Source organism: Cotesia glomerata, linkage group LG8 (genome assembly GCF_020080835.1).
Source record: "Cotesia glomerata isolate CgM1 linkage group LG8, MPM_Cglom_v2.3, whole genome shotgun sequence".
Classification (NCBI taxonomy): Eukaryota; Metazoa; Arthropoda; class Insecta; order Hymenoptera; family Braconidae; genus Cotesia; species Cotesia glomerata.
Window position 1 is genome coordinate 2,584,013 of NC_058165.1, and position 9,367 is coordinate 2,593,379.

The 9,367-nt window shown below is 29.7% G+C and overlaps 1 long non-coding RNA gene across 1 annotated transcript; it reads right to left on the bottom strand.

Moving 5' to 3' along the window:
- Window positions 1-925: 925 nt before the first annotated feature.
- Window positions 926-1,714, bottom strand: LOC123270384. The gene is made up of 2 exons (XR_006510586.1): window positions 1,533-1,714; window positions 926-1,034 (listed from the first exon to the last, which is right to left on the bottom strand). It is a non-coding gene; the product is annotated as an uncharacterized LOC123270384 (long non-coding RNA).
- Window positions 1,715-9,367: the final 7,653 nt, after the last annotated feature.

Below are 9,367 nucleotides of genomic sequence, written 5' to 3' on the forward strand. Positions count from 1 at the left end.
GGGCGGGTATCAGTTATCTATATATATAATCGAAATACCACTCACTGACTCACTCATCACAAGATCTCCGAAACTATACGCCCGATTGACTTGAAATTTAGCATAGTTACTCCATTCGTGATGTAGACGCTCAATAAGAACGGATTTTACGCCATTCCTAGCCAATATAGATTTTTCGTCTACTATCACATATGCTACCCCCTCCCCTCCCTCTCATTCTGCCCCTCCCCTCTCGTGCCCTATAATCTTCCCCCTTCCCTATCTCTCTTTCTTTCTTTTTTTTTTTCTGTGTATTGTATCTAAATTGACTGTAGTTATTCGGAATTTCCGTAGTATTTGCACTTGATTGACTTCGTCCAATTTGCTGAGATACTTTAACTACTACATGCTGCATTTCTTCTAAACCAGCTACATTTCGAGAATTTGTAGTTATTTCATCTATTATTGGATCGTTAATTATTTATGTAAATTCGATGTTTGGAGAAGTAGATAATTCTGTCATCACATCTGCATTTTGTAGACGCCTCCTTCTTTCCGCTTTACGTTGTTTCAATTTATCTCTGTTCTGCTCCCTGTATCTTTGTTGACGTTCTTTTTTTTTTTGGAGAGCATTTAGTTCATTACCTTGATCATTTCTTTGAATGGATGATGGTTGTATTTTTTCCGAACCAGATGAACTTTGAGCAGCAATTATTTCTTCATTATTCAGTTCTATTCTATTCGTGTTTGAAGAGGTAGATGGTCCGGCAATACTTTGTGAATATTGTATGCGTTCTCTTCTTTCCGCTTCACGCTGCTTCAATTTATCTCTGTTCTTCTCCCTGTATCGTTTTTGACGTTCTTTTTTATTAATATTTACTCTAAAAAAAATATATAAGTGTTAAAAGAAGCTTAAATAAAAATTAATATATTCTGGTACTATTAGATTAATAAAATCTTACATAACAATAATAGTATGTCTTGTGTTTAACTGATTTTGGTGATGTCCAGTTGCAATAATAATATTTTGTGACCCCTGTGATGATTGTTGGGTTCTGAAATATTTATAAAAAATATGTTATTAAAATATACAGAAAAATTTAAATTGGCTTCAATATATTAGTAAACTCAAGAATCTTAGCTAGTTATTTCAATATATTACTAAAGATCGTAAATTATAAATATCAATAATGAATGTTTCACTATAAATTCCACTATAATTAGAAAAATTAATTAATTTTTTAATGTTCATATTAATAACAAATAAGACAAACATTCGTGCGCTGCACGCCATCAGCTGATTTTGAAATACAATTCTGTCAGTATTAATAAATTTATTCTCTAAGCAATTGTTTTAATGCATTAATTTCAATAAGAATGAAATTAAAATTAGTAATTAATTTAAAAACATTATATGCAATTAAATTTATGTGAATTTTAATCTACCAAGAGAGTAGATTTTACATTTACTGGCGCTCAAAACACACCAAATATACGCGTGCTTAATGCACAGATAAATGCATACTTTAATTATAAAAATATAATTAACTTACTGATGACTTGATAGTGTGTCATAGTGTGATTTTGCTTTCTTTGCAGGAGGCTGATCACTTTCACTCTCTAAATTATCACGGTCAGACATTTTATTATCAGAAAAATAATTTGTTTTCAAGTAAAACACAGGTTATGTGTACTGTAGTAAACAACACTGTATACACTATGGAGTATACACTATAGGTATCCGAGCTCAGTGTAACTGGTTTATCGTCAGCCATTTATTCGAATAAAGATTTGACAACATCGCGTCAACAGCTGAGAAAAAACAAAAGGATAGAAATATAGTTACAGAGAGAGAAATGTTTAACTCACACACTCATCCACGTCTCAGGTTATGGGTATAATCAAGCGCGCTATTGCCAAATCTGTTTATTTATTCCGGCAAGTAATAAATACCAAAGTCATTTTATTACTTTACTTTATTAAATAAGTAAAAATTATCAATTATTAAATCGTTTAAATTATTTTAAATTAAAATCAAGAATTTTGACGAATATTGGGAAAACTAAAATTAAAAAAATATTTTAACACTATCTTAACTCATTACGCTCGAACTTCCTTAAATATAAAAAAATAATAAATATTTTAATCTTTTCACAAACCTTGTGGACCAACAGCTGATTCGCCCTAATCCTAGAGTTCATCTTCTTGATCAACTGGGCCTCCAGGTCGACTTTATTTTTCTTCCTTTTGAAGCTAGGCATTCCAGTTCCTGGAAGGGTTATGTTAACTCCTTCCTGAGGAACTTCATAGTCTGGATGCTGAACTTGGACCTGTTCCTGTTCCTGTTTCTGTTCCTTAGGCATTTCTTCTTCTTCATCGGGAAGCTTGAAGAACCCAAGGCCGCTCTCATGCTTCAGCAAAAGATCAGCAATCTCTGAAGACAACTCTCGGCTAGAAAACTCAGAAACTGGCGCTGGTGCTCGGGATGGTTCGACAATTGGGTTGTTGATCTTCTCTAGGTTCTTCATTACTTCCAAAAGAAGTTCCGCGTTCGGGAAGTTCATCATCTTCTGAGGAAGATGATGATTCTATTCTAGCTCTTACCTTGGGGTTAGACTTGGATGTCGATGCGGAAGTGGAGAAAAATGAACTTGTTAAGTCGATTTTTGAAGATGGCACCAGGTACTCGGTGCTGTCCGAACTCTCGTCTGAAGAAGACATTTTTAAGTGACATTTAGGTTTTATGTTAGATTTTTTGGAATAACTAGCACTGGATAAATTCACTTAGCGGCTTGGGTAATGTAAACATAACATAACCGCATTAGTCACGCGTAGTTTATGGGGAGAAATGGAGGGGAGAAGGTAAGGCAGAAAGGTGGTAAGAAGAAATGGTTCTTAGCTTGGATTGGTAATTTAAAAATTTGCCGGTAAATTTGAAAATTTTTTTATGATTTTTATTGCAAACTCATGATAAGAATAAAATTTTTAATAATACTAAATTTAGCCATATTAATAAAGTTAGCCGACATTTTTAATTTTTTTAATTTTGTTTAATTTATTGAATTAGAAATAAAAAATATTTTTTAAAAATTCCACTTATAGTTATAATACTAAACATAGCCGACGTTTTTAATTTTTTGGTTTTTATTCAATAATTCAATCAGAACAAAAAAATATTTTTTAAAAATTGCACTTTCAGTTTTTCAAGTTTTTTACACATGAAATTTTTTCATAATAATTTTTTCAATACAAAAAAAAATTCTAAAAATTTTTAGATGGCTAAATTAATTTTCATTTATAGTTTTTTAAGTTTCTTAAAAATGAAAGGATTTTTTAAAAATATTTTTGTAACAATTTTTTTAATGAAAAAAATTATAAAAATTTTAATTTTTTTTTTATTGCTTATTTTTCTTTAAATTTACATAATAAAAAAAAATTTTTCTTTCGCACACATGCGCACCTAATTACTAAGGACAACAAAAACAGATGTAAATACTGAGGTACCGAAGTTACAGTTAGACATTTATTAACAGAATGTCCAAATCTTGCTGCCATCAGAACCAGAACTAATCTTCCCAAGGACTTCAATGAATGTCTCAGCTCGAAAAGTGGATGCTACAGGACGTTACTGTTCCTCAAAGAAGCTAAATTATTTAATGACATCTAAAATTATTATTGTTGTGTAGTATGTTAATTTGTACTTCTCTATTGTGGTCGTCAATAACCTTGTAGTTACAAGGCGACCTTAAATAAATAAAATAAAAAAAATAAAAAAAAAATTATAGTTTAGAAATTTTGAAACCATTAAATAATAATAATAATAATAATAAAATGAAAATTTTATAATTATAATTATAGTTCAAAAATTTTGAAATCTTTAATAATAATAATGATGATGATAATAATAAAAATAAAGAAGAAATCAAAAATTTTAAATTATAATTATAGTTTAAAAATTTTGAAACCTTTAAATAATAATAATAATATTTTTTTTTTTATAAAGGTACCAATAATGTTAACCTACTATGCAGCGCTATTAGGAATTGCATTAAGTGCTGTTGATTCAAAAGGAAGTGCTAAAACTCCAGTATCTCTTGTTAAACAATAAATAAGTATACTTTACTAATAATAATAAAAATTAAAAATAATAATCATCATATTATACATTAAAAGTAGGAAAAAAAAATTAAAACTAATTTTTAGATCGTGATTTCTTCTAGAGTGCAATACTACCTATTTAATTAAAAATTTTATTATTTTGATAATATCAAATATTTATACATATGATATTTTGAATATAAAAATATATTTTTATTAATAATAAGTATTTACTCTTGTAGATTCACAATTTATTAGAGAGATAATGATCATAAAGATACCCTAGCGGTTTTGTAAATGCTGAAAAAATGTCGCAATTATATAGTATTAATGCGGTATTTTTTCAGCATTTTTTCGGTTGTTTTGGTCTGTTTTTTTATCGAAAAATTACGGAACATTTACCGTAAAAATGCCATACATTTACGCTAAAAATTTAGAATATTTACGCTGAAAATGCGGCATATTTACGGTAATAAGGCGGTAAAATGATTGTATTAAAACCATATTTAAAAAATTGTGTAAAATTAAATAACGCTCGGACTGGGATTCGAACCCAGAACCTCCTGAGGACATGTCGGCTACTCTACCATTTGAGCTACCCAGTCTATACCATATTGTTTTTTTGCTTATTCTATAAACATTAAGCCACACCGTCCATCTTACGATAAGCATATTTAAAATTAAATAATATAATTATATATGTGAAATAATATAACTTTTCGATTTTAGAAAATTTGCAATTTTCTAAGTGAGAAATTAAAAATTGAAATTAAAATTAGAATATATTTACTTAACATATGTATTATTTTATATTAATTACTGCTAAATACCTAATTAAAAAATAATATTCTACATATTTTTTATTCAAAAACAGTATTTATTTTTGCAAAGTAGCGATGGAGAATAAAAAGCAAAATTTAAAATTTTTCATTTTATTCATTTCTAACATAGAAGTGAACTAAAATAAAACTAAATCTTTAACAATTGTCCATTATGTCAGAAAATATTCGGCAAAATTATTGTATTATTACGGTAATTATTTGGAATTTTTTGGGTAAAATTTGGGCATTAATGCGGTAATTGTATAGTATATTTTTGGTAACTGTACAGCATAAGTGCAATATATATACTGGATAACTACAGTATAAAAACTGGCCAAAACAACTATAGTTTAACCGCATTATTACCAAATTATAACGGTAAATATACGGCATGAGCATAAATGCCGAAAAATTACGGTATTTTTACGGCATTCTCAAAACCGCGAGGGATTGTCGGATTTAATTTTCTTCTTTTTAAATCAAGCGAAGAAATGACGCGCTTTGTCGACTAGAAAATTATATTATAAGTTATTAATACTGTAATTATTAATCCGACAATCTTAATAATTGACACTGAGTTAATAAAACTAGAAAATTTTTATTTTTATTAAAATTAATCGGCATAATAATTGCGTATTAATTGATACTGCCAAAAATAATTATTCAATTTATTTAATATTTTATTTAAATTGTTATAGACAATACAAATGATTTAAACACTTTAAATTTTTTCTTATAAATTATATAATAGACTAGTCGTTATTTTAAATGTAGAAAAATAGAAAAATAAGATGGTATTAATTTAATAAGTGATACGAGGATAAGAATGATTTAAAATGTGATCTCGGTAAAGAACTGAATATGAAAGGAAAGATTGTTTTTATTTTTTTATTTTTTTAACAATAAAAGTTGTTAACTATAAATGCATTTCTTCTCAATATCAATATTGATAAATTTATCAAAAATATAGAAGAAAAGAAATATATAACCGGTTTAATTAGAATATGATCAGTGATTAGAAATACTTTTATAAAATATTTCTTAAAAAAATAATTATTAATTCACAACACTGAATTTATTTAAATATTTTTCTCAACAAATGTTTTATTTTAAATCATAACACATTTCACTAAAATTGATAGACTGACAGATTTTGAAAACTGAATGAGAATATGTTGTATTTAATTGTTTTATAGTTTATAGTTAATGAATAGCATAATATTTAATATTTAGGTATGAAATTGTACTAATTAAATTTAGTGTATTGTGACTTATTTTTATCGTTATAAAATGTTGAACTATTTTATTAAAAAAAAATAAAAAATTATCTGAAAAATAATTTAATATAATAATTAGTATATAGATACACTGTGGTGGATATCCTGCCCATGAAGCACCGAATAGAACCTCAAGAGAAGGAAGAGGAGAAGAAGCTGAGCTGGAGGTGGTGGTGGAGAAGATATAGAGATAAAAGATAAAAACAGCTTGTTGACTGACAAGCCAGAGAGGGAAAGAAATATGCAATCGAAAGCGCGCCATGCGATAGAAAAGAGAAATACAAGAGTGGACCATAAAGCGATAAATTAAAACCCCGCGGAGAGACTGCGGGCAAGCGTAAATCCATCATCCCCCTCCTCAACCTTCTATAGTCTTCTCTCTCGAAAAACTATCATACATACGATAGTTACAAATACTAGTTGGATAATAGTGTGCGAACATTATTATCCGATCGGGAACGGGGACCGTTACTTCCCTTAGATGTCGCTTTTTGTTGTCAGAGTTATAGACGCATCGTTAATAATTCCGCTTCAATCGATTGTCTGGAGTCTGAATAGAATATGAGTTGCTCGCTTTACGTTTCACATCGCCACCTATCGGAAGCGTTTCTTTATTATTTTTTGGAACATTAAAGCTATTGCACGCTCTAAACGCGAACTTCAATGACTGAGTGCTTCGTTTAGGAATTTATTTTCTCAAAGTTGAAAGGTTGTTAAAATTTTTTAAATATTAAAAATAAGTTACTGGAGGGTGATGAGGTTTAGCTATAAGGGATTTTTGTAATAAACATATGTATTTAATTTAATTAATATTTTTGTATGTTAAGCGTTATTTAAAGACATTGACTATAGAAAAATAAGATTTCTTTTTAAAAAACAATCTGACGCGAAATTTTGAAGTTATGTAAAAAAAACACTTTAGTTGATTTTTTTCGACAACTAACAGGGGAATCGTAAATTTGATTGGTCAAAAAAAGTTCTGTGGTTGATATTGCTTGAATAGTTTGATAAATTATAAAAAAGAAAAAACAATGTCATTGAAATTATATTTTTTTTATTTTGAGAATTAAAATAATTTTTTTGTGTTGTACAATCATGTGATACTATAAAATTAGAAAGAAACAATAAATTGTCCTTTCAATTGTTTGGTTTGATTTGAAATACAATTTGGAATAATTTTATTAAAATCGCTGCCGTGTTGCATTTTTTTTTTTTTTTTCACATAACATGTGAAATTGAATGACTCAATTTAAACTTTACATTAGTCGCAATTATCGTGATTAAGATTGACCAAAGGTATGAAAGTAAGATTATATTTTTGCATTTCTTCATCTAGTCTGTATCTGTACTTTGAGCAAAGTTCAAGAGTTCTTGCGTAATATTCAATCCACCACGTTCTAAAAAAAAACGAAATTTATTTATAAAAACCGCAACTTTAATTTTGAATTTTATTGATCTATTAGATTAAACTTACTCTTGGTTATCAGTGCATCCAAAATAGATGATGTAGTTACTTTGGACGTCCAGTGCGGTGAAACTTACTGAAGAGATGTTCAATGATTTTTTCACTGATTTATTCTTCTCTTCGCCAGTTCTAAATATTCAAAAAAACAAATTAATATCATCATATAAAAACAGAGCACAGTCATCATTTGTAAAATATATAATTACTTTTTTGAAAGTGAAATTATCTGTGATTCCCAGGCGCTGCGTCCAAGGGGTTTCACATTTAGTCTAATACACTCTCTTGATTCGGTAGGGGCAGGAGTATTGGGACTGTATACACATCCGAAATATTGTCCAGAAATCTAAAATAATTTTATTTTGTAAGGGCTATATAGAAGCTTCGTTGCAGAAATTAATAAATAATATTGCGATATTCGGATGAATATAAAAAAAAAAAAATTAGAAAAACGGTTGACCCTAAAGGCCAGCCCTGCAACTTCCCGCTAATTTTATATTTAAGCGCTCAAAAATGCACTTACTACGTTCGAGCTTTAAGTTTTAATCGATCGAAGTAGAAATTTCGATGTAATTCCGAAAAAACATTTTTTTACGTCCCGTTAAGAAAATTGAAAATTTTCAAAAATCGGGAAGTTATTGGTTTTACCCCGTTTTTCGAAAATCGAGTTTTCACAGATCTCGACGTTTTGAGGTCCTAGGAAGCTTCCTACGACTATCCCTCGCGAGTGGTGTCACTACGTCTGTATGTGTGTGTGTGTGTGTGTGTGTGTGTGTGAAGTATGTAAACCTCTTATAACTTTTGAACGGTTGGAACCGAATTTTATCGCGGTTTGGGGGTGCCAAATTTCGAAAGGGCGTCGCCACATTTTTGATTTCCTGAAAATTTAAAACCGATTCGGGACCCGTTAGATTTTGAGAAACTTGGAGGAATTCTCAAAAAAAGGCCATAGGAAAAAAAATTTTTAGACAGTGAAATTTGATTTTTTGGAATAACTTTTAAACGGTTTCTACCTGATCGATTCCAAAACTAAATCAGCTCTCAACCTTGAAAAACCACGATCGATCGCCGCGTGTCAAAACCCGGTCCGGTCCAAAATCGGTTGATTCGGTCGAGAGATATCGTGGAATCCGAAAGAAACCGAAAAAAGTGCTTTTTAAGAGTTACTCCGAAATTTTCCTAGTTCTACCAATTGAAAACTTAAGAAATTCTTCATGAGGGCTTCAAAAACTTTGCGTAGAATGCCGCCAAATCGCGTAGAAATTGTTCATTCATTCAAAAGGAGTTATTGCGGTTTAAAATTTCAAAAATAGTGTTCTATGAAGAACTTCTATCAGACTTTTGAGCTAAAAGAGCGCAGAAAGTTAACAGAAAAGGTATCTTCTGAGCTCGGAGAGCATATACAAGCAGATTATAGAGTCGAAAAAAAACGGCCATGTATCAACGGAATTAGCAGGAGGAAGTTGCAGGGAGATGGCCTTTAGGGTCAAAGCCGTTTTCCTAATTTTTCAGGTTTTTTTCGACAACGATAACTCACGAACGAATCAACCGATTTTGGACCGGGCTACTGGCGGTCGACGTGGTTTTTTATGTTAAAAGCTGAATAGTTTTTGGAGATTGATCAAGTCAAGCTGTTTAAAGTAATTCCAAAAACTACAGTTGGAAAAAATTTTTTCGCGTAGTTTTTTTGAGATTTCTCAAAATCCACTGCCAATTCGAATCGGTCCAAA